General features: G+C 47.5%; 1 long non-coding RNA gene across 5 annotated transcripts in view; it reads left to right on the top strand.

Moving 5' to 3' along the window:
* The window catches only part of LOC110343329, a 68,740-nt gene that overhangs the window by 5,994 nt on the left and 34,934 nt on the right, over window positions 1–27,812 (top strand). The window contains exons 3-5 of one of the 5 annotated variants that reach the window (XR_005874139.1): window positions 16,585–16,758; window positions 19,528–19,720; window positions 21,292–22,541. The exons of 2 other annotated variants lie outside the window; for them this stretch is intronic. This is a non-coding gene — a long non-coding RNA (uncharacterized LOC110343329). Of the gene's footprint in view, window positions 1–16,584; window positions 16,759–19,527; window positions 19,721–21,291; window positions 22,542–24,586; window positions 25,439–27,812 lie in introns of those variants that run through there. 2 more of the 5 variants (XR_005874141.1, XR_005874137.1) reach the window with 2 other exon arrangements.

Here is a 27,812-nt window from a genome sequence, read left to right as displayed (position 1 = left end):
GGTATATTTTTTAAGTGCCCTTGGAGAGCTCCCTTCCCTCTTCTGCCGTGAAGAGTTTGCAGTGGAAGGATGGCCTTCAGTAAACCAGGCAATAAATTCACCAGCTTTTGGTCTTCTCAGCCCGCCTGAATGGTAAGTTGTAAACTTCAGCTGTGCATGAACTGCCTGGTCCATGGTGCCCTGTTGCAGAAACCCAAGGGAAAACAGCTCTCTCTGTGTTCCTTCCTGTTTTCTCAAATTTTTGTTTCACTTTTCTCTCTTCCCTGTATTTAGGAAATTTCCTTAACACCCCCTCTCCCCCCATAAGGTCCCATTTGCCCAGTTCCAGCTGGCTTTGAGCATAATATATAGCCAAGAATGACCTTGAACTTGTTCTTCTGCCTCTACTTTCTGAAAGTTGGAATCACAAGGGGGAGGGGAGGTTTCCTTGTGCCCAGTTTTTGTGGTACTTGGGACGTGACCCCAGGACTTTGAACATGCTAGGCAAGCTTTCTACCAACTGAGCTACATCTGCGGTACTCAAATGAACCTTGAACACTTGTGTTGAGTATTGTACTCCTGTAATCATCTTTTAGTTTCCAAGGGTGTTTTTTTTTGGTAGTCTTAATTTCCCCTTAATTATGCTGTTTCCATCTCACATAAGCATCTTTCCTGGGAATTTGAAAACGCAAACCTAAAACTTCTGGTTTCTCTCGCCTGTGTGTTGCTTTAATTTTGGCATTGGTGCTTCTTATTGGAGGAGCCCTTTCACGCTTAGGAGTCACTGGTGATTTGCTCATGGTTACAGATGAGCACTGGAGTTGGAGGAAGCTGGTGGGGGCTGTTGACTGTCACTGGCTTTGGAATGTGGTTGGGTGGGGGGCAATGGGAAAACTCTGTCCCTTTGAGCTGCCCAGCTTTTCCAAACCAGTGTCTCCAGCATCTACTGTACAAGCCTGGTTGTAGGCACTCTGTAAACTGATTAGAGGACACAGCTGAAGGTCACAATATGCTAGAAATAAACTTTCATTTCATGATATTTATAGCATGGCCATCTTCAACTCCGGCTGGCGTCTGTCACTCCTTGTGATAGACCTTATTTTTCTACTCCCTTCAGAGATGAGGTCTCCAGACTTCTTCCTGGGTAGGGGAGAGGCCACACCTAGATACTTGGAGTGGGAGGAGAGATCTGGCTGTTTGTTTGTGTAATCCTCACAAGCTGCTTTCGGCGTTGTCACAAATACCGAGATAATCAACTTCAAAAGAGGGGGAGGGCTTCTTTTGGTTCAGTTTTCAGTCATTTCAGTCCTTGGCCACGACAAGGCAGCACATTGCAGCTGGGAGTGTGTGGTGGGTCTCAGCCTCTCACCCAGTGAGTAGACCACGAAGAGAGAAAGGAGGCTTCAGAGTCTGTCCTTTCCAGGGAACACCCAATAACGGTAGAGTCCTCATCAGGCTCGGCCTCTTGGGTTTCCTTACATTTTGTGCTGTTTAGTTTCGGTCAACTTGAAGCAAACCAAAGTCACCTGGGTGGAGGGAAAACACCAACTGAGAATTGCTTCCACCAGATTGGCCTGCCTGCGGGCCAGCCTGGGGGTTGGGCATTTCTTGATTGCTAATTGATGGAAGAAGGCTCAACCCATTGTGGGCAGTGCCAGCCCTGGTAGGATAGGCCTTGGTTGTATAAGAAAGCAAGCTGAGCAAGCTATGGAGTGCGGTGATATCTTTCTCTCACAAATAAAGCCTGTCTCGGGGGTCAGAGTATGGAGCTTGCCACTAGCTAACCATAGAGGTCTGGAGGTCTGTACAGACAGGCAGGAAGTGACATGGCTGGGCAGAAACAGGATCTAAGCAGGGACAAACAGGAAATTGCTCTCTTTTCAGCTGAGATGCTTAGGAGGTAAGGTGTGCTGTGGGTTGCTCCTTCTCTCTGATCTCTCAGGATTTCCCTCTGTATCTGACTCTGGCTTTTATTATCTAGACCAATTAAGAACTCCATTTACAATGGACAGACAGCCAGTCAGTAAGCTGTGGTCTCTGCTTTAGTGCCTCTTTGGGTCCCTGCCTCGACTTTCCTCTGTGACAAGCTGTGACCTGTAAGCCAAGTAAACCTTCCCCAGGTTGCTTCTGGTGAGTGCTTTATCAGAGCATAGAGAAGCAAACTAGGCCATGTCTGACAAGCACCTAGCTGGGGACTGAGGCTTCCGGTACATGGGCCTTTGGGGGACACTGAAGATCCAAACTACAGCAGTAATTTTGATACAAGGTACCACATTGCAATTATTACATATAAAACACACAGTAGCTCATACATAATTTGTAGCATGTTCATGACGTTCATATCAGTAAAGCATCAGGCGTTTCTACTGCCCTTTGAGTCGCTTCCGCTGCTCTTTCCCATCTCGCTGCCTCTAACGCCATCTTAGCCACAGCTAATTTTCATCGTCTATATTTTCATTGTCTATTCTATATCCATAATTTCGCTGCTAAAAAGCTAGTTTAATCGCACATGTATGCACCCATAGCCGATGATTGTTTTGATTTTGATTGACATAAGGATGCTATCATACGGTTGATGTACGCGTATGATTTACCCCTTTTCACTCAAGTGTGATTCTGACAGCGACTTGCTTCTAGGGAGGAGTTGTGGTCTCCCACGGACTCCTGCACTCCGTCCCTCCCTCCCTTCCTTCCTCCCTCCCTCCCTCCCTCCCTCCCTTTTGTTTTCCTTCCTAGCTCCTAAGATGTAAAATGTCCCAGTGGCATTCCCCTGCCTCCATGAATGCCACCATGCCTCCCTGACATGGGAGCCAGGCACTGTCCTTCCTCCCCACTGCTCCTGACAGGCCTCTTCTCAGAGTGAGAAATGTAACCAGTGCATGAGACCCCAGTGAGACAGGACCTCCTGTCTTCAGTCCCAACCTCCTCCCCATTTCCAGGACCATCTTCTCTGTCAGTTCCCAAACCTTGTGTGGGCCTGTTCACATAAACTGCTTCACTCATTAGATCTCTCTGCTGCTGGCTTCGGGTTAACATTTTGTTTGCTAAGTCACTACAGTTACGACTCTTGTTTTGCAGCCTCTAACATTTTGTGGTTTGTATCATTTTTTTCGTCTTTGAGAATCTGTGCTCTGAAAAACCCCTTTGCAGTAATGTTATCAAGGCTGTGTGAGAACAAGCCCAAGTAACTGTGCGTTTGATCGTTCCTTATTTAGAATTCTTTATTCTCTTCCTTTGGATTAAAACCACCCAGCATGGTCTAATCATAGCAGGCTTTAGTCATCCCTCCACCATCTGCAGTTTTCAGATGCTCTGAAGATAGATGTGTGTGTGTGCACATGCATACATTTGAGACAGTGCAGCCACACGCATGCACAAGGGTGCCTGCAGATCCCCAATGCTACGGTTTCACTGGGTTCCGTGAGAATTTATTGCAGCCATAGCAAGTGGGTATTATGTGTCACGTATTGCAATATATGCACATGGCTTGTGCCTTAGAGTTCATTCCACAGAGCAAGAGGAAATCCAAACCTATAGAATCACATAGCGTATAAATGCAACAGCTTTGAAGACGCATCAGGGTCGAATGGCGTGGGATTGGACTAGGGTGATGGGGGAGCTGCCCTAGTTTAAAGGGACATAGACTAATTTGAAGCTCTTTCTTATCTGTGTCATTTCACCTTTTGGTGCCTGTTTTCTCATCTGTAAAGATGGGTGGGTATCTTCCTGGTGTGACTCCAGGCTGTCCTCTTACTCTGTGGAATAAAGAGGATGCAGATTAGGGACTGGAAAGATGGCTCAGAGATTAAGGTCATCTGCTGCTCTTCCAGAGCTCCTGAGTTCAGTTTCCGGCACCCACAATGAACAACTTAAAGCAGCCTATAATTCCAGTTCCACAGGGTCCACCAAATGCCTCTGATCTCCTTGAACACCTGTGCTCATGTGTATACACGCACAGGCACACATACATGCCTGCAGGCACACCTGCGCACAAAGCCCGTCTTGTAAATGGGGTGACATAATTCTATCCATAATGCAACTTGGTCAAATATAAGAATTAGCTCAGAGCCTGTTGATTAACAAATGATCAAGAAGTGACTGTTTTTTTTGTCACAAAAGACAGAATAAGACTTAGAAACTAGAACCGGTTCTCTCTGCACCCTCATTGAGTGTGTGAATTTGGGTCCAATGTGTACGGTTTTGGGTACAGGTGTGTAGATGTGTGTATATGTGTTTGTGTGTGTATTTGGATGACAGAGGTCAACGTTGGGTGTGGTTCATCATGCGCCCTCCTTTTTATTTTTTTCTTTTGAGACAAGGTGTCTCACTTAAACAGGAACTCATCAATTAGGCTAAGGTGGCTGTCCAGTGAGACCCAGGGACCCTCCCTCCTGTCACCCCACCACAGTCCCTGGTGTTGCGACTGCAGACCCAGTGTAAAGCCTGTACTGCCTTCTTTTGTCAACTTCACACAAACCTAGTCATATCTGGGTAGGGGGAGAGGAGCCTCAGAAAATGCCTCTGTTGATTTGGTCTGTGGGTATGTCTGTGGGGCATGGGGTTATCATAGCAACAAATGCAGATTAGGATAGTGATTGGTGCTTACTTGTTGGAGAGCAAACCTATGTGTTCATGCTTGTGTGACCTTAATGGCTTTTGCATGCTTTGCTGGTAGAGCCAGAGCCTGCCTCCCCAGTCTTGATCCAACATTTCCTCATTGCTAAGATGAGGGACATTGGAAGCACAGAGGTGGTCCTCTGTCTCTGTCTCTGTCTCTCTGCAGAATCCCCGCTTGATAAGAATCTCTCGGGTAGTTTCTACCCCAATCAGAGTCTCTAGCAAGGAAGGAACTTCAGTCTGAGCTGCAATGGCTTCCTGGAACAATGCCAATGCCTGCAGCATCTGCTACCGTGTGGCTCTCCAGACAGACTGAAGTGCCAGTTAGATTGTCACTGGAGATGGCTGCCGGAGCCTGGAGTAGGAGTTGGGGGTCCTGGGGTGATGATGGAGCAGCTTGTGGGATTTCCATCAAGCAGGTGAGGTTGAAGGTCCAGGGTTCCTTAGCTGCGCTGAGATGCAGAGCTGCCGGAGGGATGCAGTTCCTGCTTATGTCCACCAGGGGTCAGTGAAACATTAGGCCTGTCTTTGTTTAAATTTCAGAACAAAAGGATTTTGGCGACACAGGACTGGACTCCCCAGATGAGTCTTATTTACTGCTAGCTTCCTGGCTTCTGAGAGCCTCTAAGAGTCAGAGGGAAGTGTGTTAGCCCGCAGGTCCGAAAACGTTCAACCTCTTCTAAAATAACTGTCCGGAGGACTACGGGAGTCACTTTAAGTCGCAGAAAATTCTCAGCCTTATTATTCCTGAAGGTGTCTCTTTAGAGGAGTTCAGGATGGCTGGACAGCTACCTGAGGGCCTGGGGCGGGATTATTAGCCAGGCTTTGCGATAACCTGGTAGAGGCTCTAAGGGGGCTTCAATAACTCAAAGAAAGACGCAAAGTGTTGGCGCAGAGGCAGACCCTGTCAGCTACCTCATTGTTCAGGGCCATCTTCACAAGATGGGCTTCATAGCATGCTGTTAGCGACAACTGTTCTTTGAGCCAATTCATGCATCCTACTTGTCATGTACTAAACTGTGTTTGAAGCAGAGGCAGTCTCTGTCTCTGTCTCTTTCTCTGTCTCTCTCTCCCTCTGTCTCTGTGTCTCTCTCTCTCTCCTTCACTTACAACCCCCACCTCTGTGTGTGTGTGTGTGTGTGTGTGTGTGTGTGTGTGTGTGTGTGTGTGTGTCTGTCTGTCTGTCTCTCTCTCTCTCTCTCTCCTTTACTTACAACCGTAGCAGGGATGGAAGAACCTAATGGATGTGTCACTCCCTCCCCTGGCTTTTGTTGCTCGCTGACATCAGATCTGAGAACTCGGCAACTGCACTCCAGGTGATCATCTGGGACCCCCTCGAGGGGCTCTGAAGCTCCATTGTCCCCTCCTCTTCCGTTCTCCCGCCTGTGTTCAGGTGACTAACGGCAGACACAACGCAAATCTGGGAAGTGCCAGGTCACAGGATACAGCAAGCACCAGCAGACACTTGACTGCGAGAGCTCAGAGTGATCAACACTGGTGAACTCATCAATTAATTAATCAGCTTGTTTGCCAGACCTCACGAGAGGAACTCCAACACACCGGGCATTTTTCTGGGCACGAGGGTTTCAGCGATGAGCGTGGTGTGGGCTCTGCTGTGCAGGAGATCTGTTTCAGGCAGAGTTTCAAGCTGAGAAGGTCGAAGATAAAAATCAATGGCCCTGGTACACCATGGAGAGGGTTATGGTGGGAAGATAAAGGAAGCCTCTCTCACCTGGTGGGAACGAGCCGGTGGGTGACATTTCCTAGGCATGCCTGAGAGAATCCACGTGGGGTTAGTGTCAGAAGGGTTTGAAAGACAAGGCCAGAAAAACCTCTCATGTAGGCATACCCTGGGCATGCCCCCTCTCCGAGCTCTCCTGTAGCTAAGCAATGTGAGGGTTGAGCCCTGCTAGATAAGGTGTGTGTGTGTGTGTGTGTGTGTGTGTGTGTGTGTGTGTGTGTGTGTGTGTAGGCTCAGTGAGCGGGCTAGATGAAGCAAGCCTTCCAAATGGCACAGTCTCTTATTGATTGCTCCTGTCCCAAGGGTCCTTGGTCAGTGGAGGTTCTCAGTGAATCTTGTCCACCAGCTCTTCAGCATCCGCTCACAGTTCATCTTGCTAGAATTCAAGAAGACCAGGGTTTGGAAAGGCCTAGATTGATTGGTCTGGGTCCCTTTGGCAGAACATGTGCTGGGAGTGGCTAGCTTCTCACACCATGTAAACCGTTCTCCTTTGTTTTTCTACTTTACTTTCTTGTTGGGGGAGCAATTTATCCTGGTTTGCCCAAGACCATTCTAGTATTAAAAATAGAAACTCTGGAGTCCCAGGGAAGCCCTGTCTGGGCCAGCAGGAACAACTAGGCTTTCTTTAGTTCTCCACTTCCCCCTTGTGTCTCTGGACACATGCCCCTCCCTGGTCTTTTCTCTGTGCTGCAGGCAGAGGTGTGTGGTAGTTTTGGTGATAATGAGGGCAAAGCTTTGTTCCATTGGCCTGTTTTACAGTGCCCCCCTCTACCACAGCCCTTTGTGGGGGAATTCCTGCTCACACCCCCTGTGGCTTTGAGGGTTCTGTAGTGGATGATTTTTCCTGGTGTCTCTGTGTCGTGAGCTGGGTTGTAGTGTCCCCTTTGTCCCCTCACACATGGTTTCTAAGGACTGAGTGCCACTGCCTGACAAGGGTTTCCTTAACACAGCCCCATGGCCTGGTAGCCTAAAGGAGAAGAATGTATTCTCTGACATCCAAATCGAGACATCCATGGGGGCACTTCCCCAAGGCTCTGGTGATACTCCAGCTCTTCCGCTGAGAGTTGTGTCCCTAGCCATCTCTTCTTTCTATAAGGACAAGCTCCTTGCTCTAATGTGACCTCCTCCCTGCTGATCTCATCTGCAATAACCCAGTTTCTACCTAAGGCCATGTTCTGAAGTGTCTAATTTTGGGGTGGGGTGGGGTGGGGGACATGATTCAACTCCTAACAAGCAGAAAGCTACTTTTTTTTTCTTTTTGTTTCTATGGTTTAGAACACAGAGTCTTAACACCATTTCCAGAAGACGGTTGTGTGTGCTGTGGGAACCAGTGTTGCTGAGTGAGCCTTCCTCTGACCACTTACTGGTATTTTGGGGAGATCTCTTCCTTATCTTTAAAAAAAAGTCATTTAAATGTCTCTGTTCTCATTTGCTCTCTTGGATTTGATCATCTCAATTTATCTTTCCACGGCTCACTCCTTTCAGAATACTGGTAACCCCACCCACCCCGCTTCTTGCCAGGGATCCTTTTCTCTTGGGTCTTCAGGGCTTGTCCAGCCTTCACCTCAGCCAGATCCTCTGCCCAGGAGTCGCTCCTTTCCACACTCTGCCCTGGAGATCTGTGCAAGGGCTGGTGTGGTGTGGTGTGGTAGGGTGTGGTAGGGTGTGGTGGGGTGGGGTGGGGTGTGGTGACGAGGTAGGGTCTCTACCTTGAGTATTACCAAATAGCGATGAGTCTGTCTGCACAGAAACCTGTCTGATTTAGTCACCATGGGTTTTTCCTACAGAATTTCACATGGGAAAGGACTTCCACTAATGGTAAAAAGTCTGAGTTAGAATTTGGACACCTCTGCTCTCCTCCCCACCACCCTCACCCCAGGCTGGTACAGAGGGGTCAACCTGGAGAGTCACCATTGCGAGTCTGATTAAACAAGTCAGTGTCAACCTGGCCCAAGCTTCGCCACCACCCACTCAGCCTCTCAGCACTTGGGAGCTATAGATGGAGGGAAACCTCCACGTTCCACAGCTTATCCATGAAGCAAACAGGCAGAAAGCAGGTTGATGACAACATCAACAATGTAACATCAGTTACTTTGAACAACCCATGCCTAGAAGCTTGGGGGGAGGTGGGGAGTATTCTGGTTTTCAATGTAATCTTGTGGAATTTTCTCCAGACTCTCTCTCCTTCTCCCTTTAAAGCAAAGCAGATGCCAGACATGGAATGTCAGTGCACATGGCGGATCCTCTATGAACAGTAGGCCCAGACTCTCCTCTGGTTCCCTTTTTCTCTGGCCCTTGATGAAGGCTTAGAGCTCCTTCCATTTTGGTCCCGATCCAAGCCAAGCTCGGGAGATGAAGATGCCCAGAGAGGAGGAGCAGACTCTTGCCCAAGACCCACAGGGAATAGTTGGCAGTGTTCCCAGAGGCGTAGAGCTTTCCCATAGGGAGGGTAAGAGCTTAGGCCACCAGCCAGAAGCAGACAGGCTTCCTCTTGCTTTTCTGTCTGTCATTCCTAACCCTCAGCCAGAAATTTTACCCTCCTGCTGCCCCGCCCACTAATTCCGTTCTTTCTCATCGTTCAACATCTAGTGCCAGCATTCTCTGCTTTGTGGGGTGTCATTCAAGAGCTCACACCAGCTCAACTCTTCCCTGCTCCCACAGCCCTTTGACGTCCATTCTGGAGTGGGTCTCGTGTTCTACTGCATGTAGCCTGCCTAATTCCCAGGATATCCTGGGCAACTCTGGCTCCTATATCCCAAGGGTTCTGCAATGCAGCTCTCATACCTAGCATGGTGTCAGTGCATAGCAGTCATTGCTTTTAGAACAAAAGGAATGCATGCAGCTAGATAGAATTAAGTTTATATTCTAACCCAATCAACACTGGGCATCGCATCACCCAGGAATGGTGCCCAAGCCCTGAAAATTCTGATTCTGTGGATTCTGGCTGGGGCCTCACACTTCTTCATCAAGCAAAAAATCATCGGGTGTAGGCTGTGTCTATGCAGCATTTTCCTATCTGCTGTGGCATAGCCAGTATTAATGATGCCTGTCTGTGTTGTCTGCAATCAGACCTTTAGTACCTAGCAGGCTGGCTCGTGTCTGGAAGGCACATCCTGAATAGCATCTACGTAGATGGATAGAAGAATTCCATCCCCGGGCTCATCTTCAGTGGATTCCAGCACAACACTGAATAGGTGGATGTGTGCTGGGTTCCTCTGACGGTCAGGAACTGCAGGTCTACCTGAGGGCCCCTGAGACGTCTCAGCATGCTTAGCCACCTTTGTGGAAGTGGTTGAAAGGTTGGGTGAGAATGTAGTTGTGTGAGCTGGGAATTGCACTGGACAAGGGCATCCTTGCTTGTGAGGACACCGTCGTTGTGTCTCTGTGCCTCCCTCTGCAAGAGACCCTTTGACTCTGTCGTTCTTAGGTACCTGGTGAAGATGAGCTGCTTCTCCTCCATCTCCAGAGGGTGTGGCTCCCTCTCCGTCTGAACTAGATCCTCTGCAGCTGCTCAGGTCCCACCCTTCCTTCATCCGCTGTCTTGTGCCAGAAGTGTGACCCTCAGAAAGTATTCGAAGCTACTTCTCAGAGTAGTCAAATTGTGTGCAAGAGACTAGGAAGCGTGCATGGGAAGGAAACATCATGGGTAGTTTTATAGTCTAAGGCTAGTGTGGAAGCTGGGCTGCCGGGCTGCTCAGAGTTGGGGCTTTGGCAGAGGACTGGGATCTTGAGGGCCCCGACCTCATGAGTGATTGATCTAAATGGATTCAAAACTTCAGGGCTGTTGGGAGACAGGAAACCTGATAGGTCGGGACTAGTTGGAGGAAGTGTGGATATTTTGTCAGGGTCCCTTCCTATCTCTGTCTGCTTCCTAGCTGCTGTGAGGTGAGCAACCTTCTTCTGCTTCACCTCAGGCCTAGACACAATGGAACCAAGCACCCACAAAACTGAAACCGTGAGCCAAAGGAATCTTTGTTTGCTTTTGTTTTTGATTTTTGGTTCTTTTGAGACAGGGTTTCTCTGTGTAGCTTTGGAGCCTGTCCTGGAACTAGCTCTTGTAGACCAGGCTGGGTAGACCAGGCTGACAGCTCTTGTAACAGAGATCCAACTGCCTCTGCCTCCCAAGTGCTGGTATTGAAGGTATGCACCACCACCACCTGGCTAGCAAAAGAACTTTCTTCCTTCAAGTTTGACTTATCGGATATCTTGTCATAGTAGCAGAAATCTGACTAGAGCAGATGGGCATCCAGCCTGTCTCTGTTAGGCTACCAGGCAAATTTTCCTCATATCCCAACTTTTCCCAGATTTTGCTATGTTGCTTTAATGTTTAAAGTTGGTATCAGTAATGATAGCTAACATTTACTGAATGCTTAGCATGTGTGAGGCATTGTGACGATCGCTGACTGTACTCTATTTTACTAAACCTTTACAATAATTTTGCAAAATAGACACATCTTTTATCTGCGTTTTGTGCTCTGAGGCAAATAGAAATACGGAACAGGGCAGAGGGAGACAGAATGGGTTGGTCTAGGTTGCGGAGCTAGAAATTGGCGCCTTTGGCGCCTGTGCTGCTGAGCACCACTGTGCTAATTAACCTTGGCCCCCGCTTGCTAGGACTGCCATCTTTGCAATGCTCAGCTCGGAGGCCCCTCATTTCTCTTATTTATCTCCCTACCACTCTACCTATAGCTTCTCCTCTAGTTCCAGCCCAGAGCCCAGGCTGACCTCCACAGACTCACTCCGCTCTCTGCCTGAGGGGTTCATCTTTATTTCTTCTCCAGCCTTGACCTCCACAGCTTGCCGCCATCTGCTGACCTGCTGGTGGTAGCCATCCCTGTACTGTAACATGCAGCATCTGGCCATTGCTTCTGCGGGGAGCTGTGTCTACCAGCAGAGAGACAGCAGCAATGGCCATGTGCCTGGGTAGGCTCAACTCCACGACCCAGAGTCTCTGCTTTCCTCGTGGCTCGGTGTGGTTTCTCTCAATGGAACATCTGGGTCCTGCTGTCAGTGGGGAACCGCTTTCTCTCTCCGTCGATCCCTTTATTACCAGGAACCCACTGCAGTTTGTAGAGCATTGACCCACACGTCTAGGATTTTTGTTTCCTCTTAACCTCATTTCCTTTCCTATGGGCACATCGCCCTCAGGAAACTGTCTTATGAGGATATCAGAAGGGTAAAGTTAGACACTGTTGCTGGGCTCCAGAGACTCCAGAGTTGAGGTGAGAGGCAGAGAGGGAGCCTCCTTGGTGCTTTATTGATAAGGACTATTCCTGGTTCAGAGTAAGAGGTGAGTTCTGTACATAGTAGGGCCCTCGAGTTTCTCTGTCCAGGTGAAATGCTGCAATAAGGGGCTCTAGAAGCCCAGGCCCTGGGTTGGTCCTAGAGTCAAGATGCTCCCAAGATCATGTATGTTTTTTGACCATCTTATTTGCGTCATACACACAACCTTGATAAAGATTCTTTGGAGATGGACCTAGGAACCTGGATTGGAAATGAAATTCCGGATAATTTTTTATCTACATCGAGGCTCAAGGGCCAGCCGTTGCTTTTTGGCAGGCCAACTGTGTCTCCTCTATAAGAAATTAAACATTGCTATCATTTCCCACACCTACCCCATGACTCACCCCAACTTGGATGGAGCACAGCCCTTGTCAATCATTTATGAGTTGTCTTTGAAGCCCCTCAAGAGTCCCTCCTTCCCCAAAGGGCCCAGAGTGGGACAAGCATGCTTGGTTCAGGAACAAACAAAGTTTACACTAAATCCCCATCTTGCCCCTGGTTACCTCCTCTTTACACCAATAAATGGTACCGGCTCCTCCCTCTCTCCCTCCCTCTCCTCTTCCCGGAGGGAGTTAGAGAAGTCAGAGCCATCAGAAAACTGATTAATCTACAGAGCAGGCATCATGAGACAAAAATGCACTTTTTTTTTTAACTTTAGAAGCCTGCTTCAGGGACAGCACAGTGAACAGGGACTTCTTTTTACTGAGGGGAATTGGGTAGTTCCTACTCACGTTGATATAAGTCAGATCAATTATGAGCCCTAGGAAAACGCAGTTGCTTTCTCTGGAACTCCCCAGTCACCTTCTCTGCCACCTGGGCCTCTGTAGCTTCCTATCCCGGGCTGCAGAGAGATATTTGCTCTTAGTATTGGAGGAAACTGGTTGCTATTGTTTGAAATAGCACAGGAAAACCTAACTAAAATCCAGGCTGCTTCCTTGCTGAGGAATTTTCCCTTGAGTCATAAAATCTCTCATTCATTCATTCACTCATGTGTATTTGAAGGTGTGTGCATGTACACATGTATTTGGAGATTAGAGGACAACCTCAGATGTCATTCCTTGGGTGCTATCCACTGACATTATTTTGAGGCAGGGTCTCACACTGGCTTGCACATTGCCAAGTAGGCTACTCTAGCTGGCTAGCCAGCCCCAAGGATCTGCCTGTCTCTGCCTCCCCAACTCTGGTTCCTAGAGCTCAGATCTCGGTTCTCATGATGGTGAGGCAAGTGCCACCTGATGAGCCACCTCCCAGCTCCCCTGTCCACGTCTTTGTGTCTAAAATGAGCGGTCCCTACTCTTCCTCCCCTTCCCTAGGGGCTTTTGAGGACCGCAGATTCTCATTCTGAGAAGAGCCATAGCCGTAGACCATCAATGGTAAAGGTTGACCCAAGCAATACATCAGTGTAGTCATCAGCAAGGGGCTCTACCTGAAGCCAACAGAGGGCCAGCAGGTCTCCTGACACCTGCGGAGATGGCTGGGGATGGAGTGCTGTCGCGTCTGCAGACATAACATCCTCTGGTTCTAGCAGAGTCTCGGAGATATCCTCCTGATCCCACTGTGGGTAGCCTAAGGATCCGGGCATCATTTCCAAGCAGATGTGTGTGTGTGGGGGGGTGAGTATAGCTGGACACTTCATGAGAGAGACGGAGAAAACGTCCCCTCTCGGGAGCTGGAGCTGCTGAACTTACCAGTTAGTTCAGTTTGCATCAGACACTGGAGTTGTGTGTGGAGCCCGGCAGGCTGTCCAGGCTGTGGCCTGGACTCAGCCTGCTCCCTTCCCCATCAGCCCCTCCTATCTTCTTTGCCCCAGGGTCCATGAACTGGGAATGACTAAAATCTTTGGCTAACTGTTTTGTTGTAGCCGGGCTGACCCTGGCATAGAGCATCTTTACCCATTCACGTCTGCATTTTTAAAGAGTTCATTGTTCCCTTTCTTGAGAAAAGGCTGGCTGTCTGGCAAGAATTAAGGAGCCCTGAGAGGCCTGAGCTATCTAACATTTCTTGTTGCCTTCTCCCTCCCAGGCTCTACAGGATAGTGGACCCTGTCCAATTGGAAGCCTGTGTCTTTCTGCTGGTCAGAGCCTGACATCAGTTCCTCACCAGGCCTGAAACAGAAGCTGATCTCATTCCTCAGTGTGCCTTCATCCCTGTGCTCACCTCATGCCCATCACCTCTCTGCCTAACACGGGTCCCTCTCCCCGTTTGTCGGACAGGGAGCAGCAAGACCTGGGCCTGAGCAACTGCTCCTAAGCTTCTAGGTTCCCCTCACTCTATTTGCAGGGGCCAGCTCCTTCTTGACCTCGGACATCTCCTGTGCCCCTCCTCCTCCAAAAGTCCTCCCTGTGGCCTCCCTGTCACACCACCCCACTCTCTCCCTGCCATACCGCCTCTATCACTGGATCCTCAGTCTCTTCTCTGTACAGTGCTCATCATTCTGGAATTTTTACTTTCATTTGTCCCCCACCCCCACCTCTTCTCCTTTAGAAATGAAGACAAGTTTCTTAACTGCTTCTGCTTGGCACAGTGCCTAACCCCTAGAAGACTTACTAGTTCATGGTTTGTTTTCGAGACAGGCCTAGGCTGGCCTCAGACCCTTGGTGAGTCTCTTGTATTCGCCTAGGATTATAGGCATGAGGGCCTTATGCACAGCTTCCTTGCTGACAGCGAATGAGTTTCTTTTAGGGATGGGGAAGTTATCTCAGCTGGTAAAGTCCTCGCCACACAAACATGAGGACCTGGACCTTACTTTGGTCTATGGAACTGACACACTCAAAAGTAAGGCATGCTGCTCCACACATACAGTACTTCAGGTGGGGAAGAAAGAGGGTGATCTCTGGGATTTAACTAGCTGGCCAGCCTAGCTAAGTGGGCAAGCTTCACTTCCATGCCAATGAACACATACACAAATGACAGACAGACAGACAGACAGACAGACAGACAGACAGACAGACACACACACACACACACACACACACACACACACCTACATCCTTCTTGTTTCATCCCATGGCCTTGCTGACTGTTTTTCATTTCTCTGGGCTTCATAAAAGTCAGGTGCTGTTCCTAGGTAACTTGCATAGATGATTCTGTCCCAGCTTGTTCAGTTTTGGAGGAAAGCCATATTTCTCCCAGCCGTGTGGCTGGGAGGCATCTCTGAGCCAGGACACAGATGCTGGGCCATGCCTACATGGGCATGGAGGTCACTTCTAAAAGGAAGGCAGTGGAAGGGACTAGCCTTTGAATACTAAGTAGGATCTGAGCTTCCCCTGGAAGTGCCAGGCCTTATACATAGGGACTGCAGTTGGCAGATGGAGGGAACCTTGATCACGGCTGAGTTAAATGCAGCTGGAATTTGCAGTGGGATAAAGGGAGCCACATCGACAGGAGGGCTTTTCCTGTAAGCTCTGATGCCTGGTGGATGCCTACATCTACAGACCGGGACTCCTACCTGGAGAACAGCAAGGGCATGGCTCACAGGCAGGGACCTCATCAAGGCCTTCACTCCGCTATGGATGCTGGACTGAAAGGCAAGGGGACCTAGTACATTTATTCGTTGACACAGCATCCAAGCTAGCATCTGCTAGGACATGTCATATATCCCTACACCCACTCTGGAGGGCCAGTGGTATGACTGGTAACTGTTTGGACATGTTCTAATAAGTGTCTCCTCTCCTCTTTCCTTCATAGAAGGATGCCACAGAGAGACAGGATGGCCCTGGGCTTGTGAGCACTCAAGCTCACCCCTGTGAGCCCTCTGGCATTTTTAATAACCAGGCATAAGGATACTACACAGCACTGAGCCCTCACCTGCTTTAAGATGGGATGTCGGCAGAGGCCCATCCCATTCTTCCTTGGGTATCTCTCTAGCTCAGGAGCTCTGACACCAAGACATAGAGACAGAGACTATTGATACAAGGTTTCTGGCCTGGTGGGGTCCCACCACCCTTGAGCCCCCAAATAAACAGACGCTATATTATAAAACTGTTGACTAGGACTTATTGGCCAGATCTGCTTAATTATTAACCCTTATCTATTAATCTATGTATTGCCACGTGGTCTTATCTTACCAGAGAATGCCTGGTGCATCCTTTCTTCCCAGTCCTTTCACAGCGAGTCCATCTACCTTCTTTTCCCAAAATTCTCATCTCCTAGTCCCTCCTATACTTCCTGGCTTGTCAATCACACTGACCCAACATGATCGGCACATCATTGTTGCCAACCCAGTGGCTCCTACAGGCAGTAGCTGATTGAGACCAAAGGCATCAAGGGAGGCAGACTTAATTGGCTGAGGGGCAGGATACAGAGTGACAGAGGCCAGCACAGTCTTGAGTGTGGTCAGGGGTTGTCAGTTCATCCAGCACTTTCATGAGGCATAGAAATGTGCCTGTTTGGGAAACACGGAGCCCTGTGGCAGCTTTGGAATCGAGCTTTGGTTTATCCAAAGCTCCATGCAGAGAGTTTCTGCAGAGAGCAGTGGACACATCGACAGGTAGCTTACACACCTGAGCTGCACCAAGGCTCTCCGTGAGACTCTCTGTTCTTCCCGCTATGGCTCTGACACAGCTGTCTGGGTTTCCAGCAGAATCTCCATGGTGGTCAGTTCATGAAACCAGGAGACCCTGTGGTCGGCCTCTAGTACCAGGTTCGCCTGTACCTTTTATGATCCCCCCGGCATTCCTGCTGTCTTCCTGTCCAGGCTTGGAGCACCCCAGCCCTCTCTGAGCCAGCCTTCATTAACATGCTTTGTCTAGAGCCTCTGAAAACACGCAGAAGAATATTTATGCCCAACCTGCTAGCTTTTTTTAAAATGTCAACAATCCAACTTATTTTTTGGCTTTTTCTTTGCTGTATTAGGAGAAATCCATTTCCCTTACAGACAGCAAGGTGACCTTCCCTGAGTATGAACATTTTTTTTCCCTGCTAGTCATTGTGCTTCTCATAACTAAACTCTTCCTACCCTAAAGCAGGAAGGACAATCTTGTATCTACGCACATGTGCATGCGTGTGCCCCTGCACGCGTGTTGAAGGAGGCATTGAGATTGGGTTCGTCCATCTGATGAAAGGAAAGAATGAATGAACACTTGCCATAGAAGGCACTACTAAATATGTTGTGGTTGTGGGAAAGATGGGAAAGACAGGTAATTGATTTTTTAAAGTACATGTGTGTATACGTGCATACATTCACACATACATACATGCCACCATGTGAATCCAATTCAGTTTTGTCACACATGGCAGTAAGAGTCTTTACCTTGCTAGTCCCAAGACAGTTGATAATCAGGATCAGGATTTCTACTAAGCCTGGAACATGGCTGAATCGAACAGTACCCAGGGTGGGTCAGGGCCATGGGGAAGGGAGAACAAACATGTGATATAACTTAAGATTCTGGAAACAGGCTGGATCAGGACATTCCCTGCGGACTAAATGCTCCATAGTTAGTAAGGAGCACGTGCCAGACGTTAGAAGGACTGAACAGATGCAACTGAATTCTAGGCAGTGGAACATACGAGCTCTGATTTCTTGATTCTGCCTCCCTCACAGTGGATGGACTCACTTTCAGATCCTACTGTAAAGGCATAAAGGAAGCTTGCAAGTTGGAAGAACCTAATTACAGGTTATTTTATTAGATAATTCTTTTGTCATGAGCTGTAATTTGCCCATGATTTAGCTAAGTGAAAAGCTGCAAAGGTTCTTGGATATGTCTGAATAACAAAACACTTGCTTTATATATGTGAAGCCCAGGGTTTGATTCCCCAGGACCACAAACAAACAAATCCCTTAATCAGCCAACAAATCAGCCGCTATACAAGCCTGTTTTTTCCTGTGTCTTAAGTGTCCCCCAATGGCCATATGTTAAAGGACTGGTCACCAGACTATGGTACTACTAGGGTATGATGGGAAGTTAATCACAGGAATATGTCCTTGGAGGGGACATATGAGTCCTGGTCCTTCCTGCTTTTCTTTGCTTCCGGTCTATCATGAGGTGAATAGCAGGCTCCCATACATACTCCACAACACAATATTCAGCCTCACAACAGTCCCCAGAGCAACAGTGGCCACCAGTCATAAACTGAAATAAACCTGTGTGTGTGTGTGTGCATGTTCATATATATATATATAGTGACAGGTATGTGTGTGTCTGTCTCTTTGTCTCTCTATCTGTATATGCGTGCTCATGTGTATATGTGTATATAGAAACCGGTATGTGTCTGTGTATGCACATTCATGTATATATAGGGACAGGTGTGTGTGTGCATTCTCTGTGTGTGCATAAACCAGAGGACAATGTCAGATGTTTTTGAGGCATGTACTGTTGACTCTTTTACAACTTTTTTTCAAGTCAGGGTCTCTCTCCTGGAGCTCTTCAAGCGGGTTAGGCTAGCTGGGCAATGAGTCCCAGGTGTCTGCCTGCTTCGTCCTTTCCAGGCAGAGTACAGGCACACACCACAGACATTTGTTTGTTTTCTATTTTATGTGGGTTTGAGGGGGTTGGACTCAGGTCTCCTGAGGATGGAGATGACTCTGCATCTGGGTGAGCACATAGAAAATACTACCCGTCTGGTCCCACTCACAAGACAGACTTTCAGAAAGTGTACCATCCTAGGAGGCTTTGGGAGCTAAAGAAACACACAAACACATTGACATCAAGTCAGAAACCCTTCCTGAGAACTCCCAGGCTCACCACACTGAGAAAATAGGCTCTTGTGACCACCAAGTCCATCTCTAGCATACTGATGTGAGTGTTGTGTTTAAACACAGAAGAATTATGGCAGGAGAAGCATGTTCTGATTGCTTGAAGGGAGTACTCTGGTTCCTACAAGCCCGTTTTAGGTCAGGGTACAACCTGACTTCAACAGTTAGATACAATACTCTCCAGTACTGAGTCCCATCTCCTGCTCAGTCATATGAAATGAATAAAGTGATTGCTGGGGCTTCAGAACATGTATTCTAGACCCAGTCTTTTTGACTGTCATGACTCAGTTTTCTCCTTGGAAAGCAGACTAATAATGATATTGTTGGACCATTGGCAAAATAAAATGAACTGACACACAGATAGCTCTTAGAGTCATGCTGGGCCCTTAAGGACTACCAAGGGTTTGCTATTATGGTTGTCTGTTTTGTGCATCCCAAGTTATCTGTGGAGGAAGGATGCCTAATGGGATTTGGAGCTGGAAGCAGGATGCCACCATTACTAATTGATTGTGTGGCTTGGCAACTTAACCTCTCTGCAAGCTTTAGTTTTCCTCCTAAAAATGCAGATGATAATAACTCCCACTGTGCAGTCTGGTGGAGATCAAATGAAGTAATACATGCAGAAGTACTTTTAAAAATTTCAAATCGTCGATCTTTCACTGGATTAATATTCCTTCCCAGACTTCTCATAAAGAGGGCAGGGATAACTCTCTCTGCCTCACAGAGGAACTCGGGGCAAAGGGACTCAGTGGTTCACCCCAGTTCTCCTGGTTGTCCGGGGGGCGAGTCTAGCTTGGGATGCTGTCTCTGCTCTCAGCAACTTCATCAAACCGCCAGGTCAAATGCACTCTCCTGTTGTACTGGCTTTGAAGCCACGTAAATCAAAGCAAAAATCCTCCTCCTGCCAGTTTGCTACGTTCCGATTGCTGCTTACTTCAGAAATGGGAACAATTAAACCAGGAACTTGATTTTTATAGACCTCAGGTCAGGCCCAGCATTCCGCATCCTTGGTCGATTTCCCCCACCACTTCTTAGCTAATCTTAGAAAGAGGAAACTGTCCTAGAGTGGCTCATTTGCATCAAGACCACTGCAATCTGTAAGTAAATGGCATTGCTTTTAAGTGCCAAGGAACACCCTGAGTTGAGGGAAGACTGTCGTCTTCCATTCTACAAATAACTACAAGCCTTGAAACTATTCCCTCTTTCCTCCCAGGAGACCTGCTCCAGCCCTCTTCAAAATATGACCATAAAAGGTTTTCTCTAGTCAAGGGCCTTGCCTGCAGGGGGAATCATTTGAGGAAGAATTCTCAACTGGTGGACAGCAGGGTTGTGGACAGGCAGGCAATTGAGTAGTCTGCACCTCAGTTGGAGACAGGAAGCAAGCTGGTTCCTCACGCACACTCCAGGTATGGGACCATGCCATCCAGTGTCAGCTCTCACTTTATGGGGTCCAGGTTAGGAAGTTAAACCCTTTCGTCAATCTCAATCATATGTTGTCTGATAAGTCCTTGGACCTCATTTTCCTGGCGCTACTCTAATACACCCATGTGCCACTTTGAAGTCCCCACAATAAATTTATGGGGTGGCTTACTTTCTGATCCCATGAATTAGTCATTGATTAGTCTGTGCTGGAATCGGTAGTGTCCAGCAGATGGTGTGGATTCACTCATAGGATGTATTGACTTCTTCTCCCTCGAAATGGAATCAAAAGCTACTTGAAAAATGGAGTCTCCAAGGCTAGACACAGACTGAGAAACCACTGTTTTGTCCAATATGGGGTAACTTAAAGTAGGGTCCCGTTGCAGGGTCCCAACCAGTATCCCTTGGGGGGGTGGGGGGCAGAAGATGCAACACCAACAATATAGGTATCGGGAACAAGTTGAAACAACAAGTTCAGTTTATTCCAGGAAGGGTAAGCCTTATAGCCTTCTCAACCCTGCCTCAGCTTTCTGCTTGGGTGACTGACAGTCCCATTTGGATTAACTCTGACAATGTGATGCCTTTGTTCTTTATTAGAAAGCCCCTGGCTGGAGAGTAATCTCATGATCTTTGGATAGAAATGCCGTATACCCCTCCAAGGTGCACAAATGACTCAGAACCCACTCTTTGAGCCACTGAGCTGGCATCTGCTGAGGTGATGAGGTCACTGTCCACAAGGCCACTCAGACTCGGCTGCTGTTGTCAAGGCCTTCAGGCAGACCCCGGCTGGCTGTCAGGAGATGTCTACTGCACATGCTGTAGGCCAACTGTCAGACCCATTGAAGCTTAGTTATCCTGCAGGGTGCAATCTGATATCAATATAAATGAAAGGTAAGAAGAGACGTGGAGAGAAGATGCAGGTTCAGCAAGACCTCAGAGGTCGATAGGACTTCTCCACTGTCCCTCACTCCATCCTCATCCCACGGTCTGGCTCCTGCTTCTCTGTTCACATCATGGTCTTATATTGTTGGCTGGGTGGGTAGTCAGGTATCAGCAGATTTTGGAGGTCACTGGATGGATCCCTCCCTCATCCGCAGCTTGTCCACTAGGAACTGGAACAATGGGACTCTGATTACTGGGTCAGAGAGTGGGTTCTGAGTCATTTGTGCACCTTGGAGGGAGATGTGACATTCTTATCCAAAGATCATGAGATTACTCTCCAGCCAGGGGCTTTCTAGTAAAGAACAAAGGCATCACATTGTCAGAGTTAATCCAAACGGGACTGTCAGTCACCCAAGCAGAAAGCTGTCTCTTCCAGGAATAGCGTAAAGTCTACCCTAGAGCAAGTGTATAGATGGGTCCAGTGGCCCCTTTGACCATTGTCCACTCTCATCTATTGAGGATGCCCCAGTTTGCTCTGTAATGAACTGTATTTTGCACACTGCAGTCTGGTGTCTCCACTGAGTTCTTTTGCCAGAGATCACAAGGACCAGTGGAGACGAGGGGGAAGGCAGAAATCCTGCTAATATCATTCGAACTGGCTTCTTGCTCCTTCTAGGTGTCCTCTGGAGCTCTGCAGTCTAAGAAAGCTGTCTAAAGAGAGCTGACTCATCACGCTACCAACTCCCTCTCTTCTAGTATTTCTCTGCTGTGTTCTCTCTATCCCCGCCCTTCCCTGAATGCTAAGGATGGAGGTTCAATAGAAGGTTACCACTTGGGGTGGGTTGGGATATAAGCTCAGTCCCTGTCACACTGTGTGACTGCAGGAAGACCTTACTGGGTTTACTACCCTCTGAACCTGAGGGTTTTGTCATCTTCAAAATGTCAGTGCTCTGCTCTGAAGGCTTTGGTATCCCCTTCGAAGTCACACGATGAGACCCCAGCTCCCAAGTTATGACAGGAGTCGGGATGTTTAAGGAAGTCGTGAGGGTTCTACCTTCCTAGAGTAAATGCCCTTTATAGAAGAGGCAAGAGAGAGACCTCTTGTTCCTTTCCATGAGGGACAGTGAAGATGGGGGTTTCTGTGCCTCCTGGTCCCACAGCCTTTTAGCCCCAAATAAACACATGGGCACTATATTAATCGTTAAACTGTTTGGCTGATGGCTCAGGCTTTTTATTGGCTAGCTCTCTCTTAATTATTAATCCATTTCTATTAATCTATATATTGCCATGAGGCCATAGCTTATCCATAATCTGGCATATTACTCCTTTGGCAGCAGCATGGCATTTCTTGGTGGCCCATCTTTCTCCTTTCCCCAGCATTCTCCTCCTCTGGTAGCCCTGCCTATACTTCCTGCCTGGCTGCTGGCCAATCAGTGTTTTATTCCTCAGCCAATAAGAGAAACACATATACAGAAGGACATCCCCCATCAAGACAGAATGGATGGGGCACTCTCATGTAGAGTTTGTTCTCTCTATCATTTTGTGGGTTCCAGGGATCAAACACTGGTCTCCAAGCTTGATGTATGTGCCCTTACCCACTGAGACATGTCATCACCCTGTGAATGCTTTTATGTTCTATCTTGAAAGGGCAGATCTGTACCCCCTAATGTAGGAAGGGGTTTATGTGTATACATTATCAACAGCTTAACATAGTCTGCTGGTGGGTTCCTTGCTGTCTTTCCTTTGTCTTGACGTTCCTCCACATATTTCCCATTTTTTTTCTGATAGTATAAGAGCCTACCTGGTTTTTTTTTGGGGGGGGAGTGCAGGTAGGGCAAGAAAGGAGCTAATTTTTTATAAAGTCCTTTATTACCACCCTAGTTAGGGTTTCTATTGTCATAATAAAACACCATGACCAAAAAACAAGCTGGGGAGGAAAGTGTTCATTTGGCTTACACTTCTAAATCATTGTACACAGGAACTCAAGCAGGGCAGGAACCTGGAGGCAGGAGCTGATGCAGAGGTCATGGAGGGGCGCTGCTTACTGGCTTGCCCCTCAGGGCTTGCTCAGCCTGCTTTCTTTTAGAACCCAGGACCACCATCCCAGGGATGGCACCACCCACAATGGGCTGGACCCTCCCCCATTGATCACTAAAGAAGAAAATGCCCTACAGGCTTGTCCACAGCCTGGTCTTAAGGATGCGTTTTCTCAGTTGACATTCCCTTCTCTCTGATGATTCTAGCTTATGTCAAGTTGACATAAAACTAGTCAGTACAACCGGCCTCTTGTCAACTCAACACAAAACCACATCACCATTAAGCCACCATTTCTTTCTCATTCATCCTCAAGATCTCACATTAAAAACACAAATAACTTTAAAAGTCCCATAATCTTTACGAATTCAAACAAAACTAAAAGTTCATTCCGAGCCAGGCATTGGTGGTGCACACCTTTAATCCCAGCACTCGGGAGGCAGAGGCAGGCAGATCTCAGTGAGTTCGAGGCCAGCCTGGCCTACAGAGCTAGTTCCAGGACAGCCTCCAAAACTATACAGAGAAACCTGTCTCGAAAAACAGAAACAAAAACAAAAAGAGTTCAGTTCGGTGAACACATCCTCTCTCTCTAAAAATCCAAAAATCTTTTTTAAAAGTTCGAAATCTCTCAACTGTGGGCTCCTGTAAAAAAAAAAAAGTAAGTTAAATACTTCCTTGCTTCAAGAGGGAAGAACCAAGGCACAGTCTCAATCAGAAAAAAAAAGCAAAACCAACTACATGAATAACTCAATATCCAATGTCTGGGATCCACCCACGATCTTCCGGGCTCCTCCTAGGGGCTTGGGTCGCTTCTCCAGCTCCGTCCTCTGCAGCACACACAGCTGTCTTCTAGGCTCCGGCTGGCTCCACTCCATAGCTGCTGCTGCTGTCCTTGGTGGTCATCCCATGGTCCTGGTGTCTCCAAAACGCTGGGGTCTTTCCTGCAACTGGGCTGCACTTTCACCAATAGCCTCTCATAGAGTCTCTTCATGGTACCAAGGCCTTCAATCCTGGGCCTTCAACTGCTGCTGAGGCTGCAGCTTCACCAATGGCCTTTCCTGGCCTCTCACAGTGCCAAGCTTCAGCTGATCACCATGACCCCTTCATGCCTTCAGAAACCTGGACTACCTGGGTGACTTACACTATGAAGTTTGGCTGGCTCTGGGACACAGCTTCTGTATAGTGACTGTCAGGAGACACTTCCCAGAAGGTTTCACCTCAATGATGCTGGCCGCTTCTGTACTAATTTCTTAGCTCCACCTAACTAGCATCAAGTACAGCAAAGTGAAGATTTCACTTGGTAGTTTCTGGTGTCTCCTTAATTGTAGCTGATTCTGCAGCCCTAGCTAACCGGAATCACAGACAACTTATTCAAAATAAGAAATGGCCACAGTGGAGTCTTTAAACTTCCCTCTGAAACTTCACAAGCCAGTTCTGTCATCGGCACTCCTGTCAACATTCTTGTCATCCACACTCATACAGAACTGTTCACAAAGTATTGAACACTCAGTGGCTTTTTGTTTTCCATAAAGTTCCAAAGTCCTTCCACAATCCTCCAAAAGCATAGCCATGCCTGTCAACATCAATACCCCACTCCTGGTACCAACTTGTCTTAGCTATGGTTTCTACTGTTGTAAAGAAACACCACGACAAAATTGCAAGTATGGAGTTGTTGCTGATTGTGGGCTAAGAACCTAGCCAGAAGGGTGTGTGTGTGTGTGTGTGTGTGTGTGTGTGTGTGTGTGTGTAGTCACTACATGAGGCTTGGGTTCCTCATGTCTTTGTGGTAGGAAAGAAGGGAGACAGTGGGTGGCTGTGGTCAATACAAAGTATTTTTGTGAGGGAAGTTCATTCTGTAAAGTATTCCTTCTTTGTGAGGTTGCCTCTTCTCTATAGGAAAGAAGATAAGTCTAAATCACTATATACTTTTCTCTTAGATGCTGGGGATGAAAGTTACTGGGACTTTGAACATGCTGGGTGCACACTCCACCTACAAGCTGCAACCAATTTTGCACACACTGGGTGCACACTCCACCAACAAGCTTCATCCGAACCTCCAACCTCTAGCTTTCCTGATAGTAGAGCAAGCCTCAGACTTGAGTCTCCGAAGCCCTTCCCTGGCTCACCTGACTTTTCCTGCCTCCTCTCCCCCACCATGGTTTCATGCTTTGTTTCATCAGGCTGGCATTTCAGGGTAAATCCAAAGCAAACTCTGAGATCTACTTATTTCCCTAGGCATTCCCCATCCATGCATGTTTTTAAACTTGTTTTTGTCTTGCTGATCTGTCATTTGTTACCGGAGTCTGGCTCAAGTAAGTTTTAAGAAGAATGGAAACTAAGAGCCCCAGTTTGTTAGTTTGGCTTTGCTTGTTTTCAATGTTGCCACTGTGTAAAGTGTAGCACACAGATATTGGTTGTTTGTTTTTGTTTTCATTTCAGTACAGAATTCAGTCAATTGCATGCACTGGAAACATTTTATTACAAAGTAGGCTTTGGGGAGATGCTTTTGCCCAACTGGGCATCTAGTCAGTGCTGTGATCACAAAGGCAGGCCAGGCTGAGCTCTGGCATTTGCTAAATTAGATTACTAAACTGCAGTTTGTACTTAATGGCATTTTCAAGTTGTGATGGATTTATCAGGATACAAGCCCACTGTAAATTGAGGGTTGCCTGTGTTTTGCATGTATTACATTGTCCTGTTGTTAATTTGTCTTTTGCTAGTCTAGTACTTGAGGCCTTTGCTGGACAACCTGAAATAAAAGTTTTCTAGGTCTGTTTCACCTCCTTCCACTGACCGTTGCTCATAGCCTTCCTCCTTCCCACTTCTAACTCGGTTGTATTCATTTCTTTCTTGCTGTGACAAAAATACCTGGCAAGATCAACTTAGGAAGGGAGGGTTTATTTACTCACAGTTTGGGGGTATAGCCATCATTTGAGGAGAAGGGAAGGTGAGGGGGACTCCAGCTGTGGTGACAGGAGCCTGGGGTAAGGGCTTACATTACCCTCACAGCCAGAAAGATGAGCGATGAAGGCTGATGCTCAGCCCTTTCATACCAGGTGTCTTCCCTCCTCAGGTGAAGTTCCCGGGAACTGTCCTCAGAGACATGCACACAGGCGCACCTTTTAGGTGACCCCGAATCCCGTCAGTGATGGTAAAGACCATCGCACTGTGGCAAACCTCGTGGTCTTCAGGTTCCCACCTTAAGAATGTTCATCCTTGCTTGTTAGACGGCTTTCCTGAGAGCAGGCCACTTCGTGGAACATAAAAAAAAATCTGTTGGTCTGGAGAGACGGCTCAGTGCATAGGAGCACTAATTGCTCTTCCAGAGGTCCTGAGTTCAATTCCCAGCAACCACATGGTGGCTCACAGCCATCCGTAATGAGATCTGGTGCCCTCTTCTGACATGCAAGCAGACCTGTATACATAATAAGTAAATAAAGACAATTTCTTCTAAAAAAAAAAAACCAAAACTCTTATTCACATGGCTGGATGTTCATTGACCTGACTCTCCCCATTCCAAGGGTCTCTATAGCATGTGATAATGACCTTATAATGTCTCCTTTGTGGGTAATCACAAATTTCCGTCATACATAGACTGGACCTTGAATTGACAGGCAGATGACCAAGCACTCTTCCCTGTTCAGCCATCTCTCCAGTCCCTTGAATGATGTAATTTAGAGATCTGTAGAGGTCACTGGCTTCTTTGCAAAATGTTGGCACTCTTTTGTACATGTTTTTCCACATAATTTAAGGAATGTGAGAGCTAGATCTACTGTAGAAATTTTCAAGTAAGAACTTGATTGCTGCCCTTCAGAAAATTGAATTCCATTATGTTTTTTCATCTCTGCACTTCCTTAATTTTTAATCCTTTTTCCCTTTCCATGTTTTATACAATTTCCTTCATTAGACTCGCATCCCTGTGGTACAGACAAGAGTTTTGCAGACGAAAGTTGAAGTGTTGAGTTGCCCAAGTATGAGGTATTACTGCATGAGAGTTTCCCTGAGCTTCATGACAATGAGGGTCGGGATGAGTTGTGTGGATAGGTATACCTAAGCTGTGAGTAAGAAATTGTCCCCGAGAAAAAAAGTAACTCAGCACAAAGGAAAACAAGAGTGTTCATGGTCTCCAGAGGAGACAGCAGGCAGATAAATGGTGTTGAGCAAATCTCTGGCCTTCCTGGCTTGCGTCTGTCTGGAGTGACATTATCTCTCAGCCACTCAGGGAAGCAGATGCAATGTGTCTTTGCTATCACGTATATAATGTAAGTCAGGAGGGATCCCTGTCTACCTGTCTGAAATGGTCCCTCATCTCTCACTCATACAGAGATCATCTGAAGCTTTGTCTCCGAATGGAGGAACCTCTGTTCTGCTGAGAAAAAAACATCTTCTTTCTTTTTCATGCCTGTTCTCCACCACACAAGGTGACCCTCTCTCCCTCCCGTGGATACAGGTTCCTATTCTACCTGGTCCCACAGCCATTTGGCCCCAAATAGACACACTGGCGCTTTTATTAATTATGAACTGTTTAGTTGATGGCTCAGGCTTTTTATTGGCTAGCTTTCTCTCTTCATTTTCAACATATTTCTATTAATCTAAGTATTTCCAGTGTGGTCTTATCTTACCGGAGAATGTCCAGACCAGTAGTTATTCCTTTGTCGGCCACGTGGTGTCTCCCTGGCAGCTTCTTTCTGCCTCCTCTTCCCAGAATTCTCCTCGTCCTATACTTCCTGCCTGTTTTATTCATCAACCAATAAGAGAAACATATATACAGAAGGACATCACCCATCATCCTCCCTCCCTCCCCCCACCTTCCTCCCTTCCTTTCTCTACTTCCCCATCTCTCTTGGAAACAAGGTCTCACTACGCAGTCCTGTCTGGCCTGGATCTCACTCTGTAGACAAGGTCGGCCTCAAATTCAAACTCACAGGCAATCCTCCTTCCTCTACCTCCCCAGTGTTGAGGTTACAAGTGCTCCCTACCGCCGGGCGGTGGTGGCACACGCCTTTAATCCCAGCACTCGGGAGGCAGAGGCAGGTGGATCTCTGTGAGTTCGAGACCGGGCTGGACCGACAGCCTCTGAAACAATACAGAGAAACCCTGTCTTGTAAAAAGAAAAGAAACATTCACACAAGTGCTCCCTACCATCCTGCTCAGTTAACGTCT

The sequence above is a fragment of the Mesocricetus auratus genome, unplaced genomic scaffold, assembly GCF_017639785.1.
Source record: "Mesocricetus auratus isolate SY011 unplaced genomic scaffold, BCM_Maur_2.0 Super-Scaffold_100676, whole genome shotgun sequence".
NCBI lineage: Eukaryota > Metazoa > Chordata > Mammalia > Rodentia > Cricetidae > Mesocricetus > Mesocricetus auratus.
The sequence above is the reverse complement of the archived record's forward strand: the minus strand, read 5'-3'. Positions and strand labels throughout refer to the sequence as shown.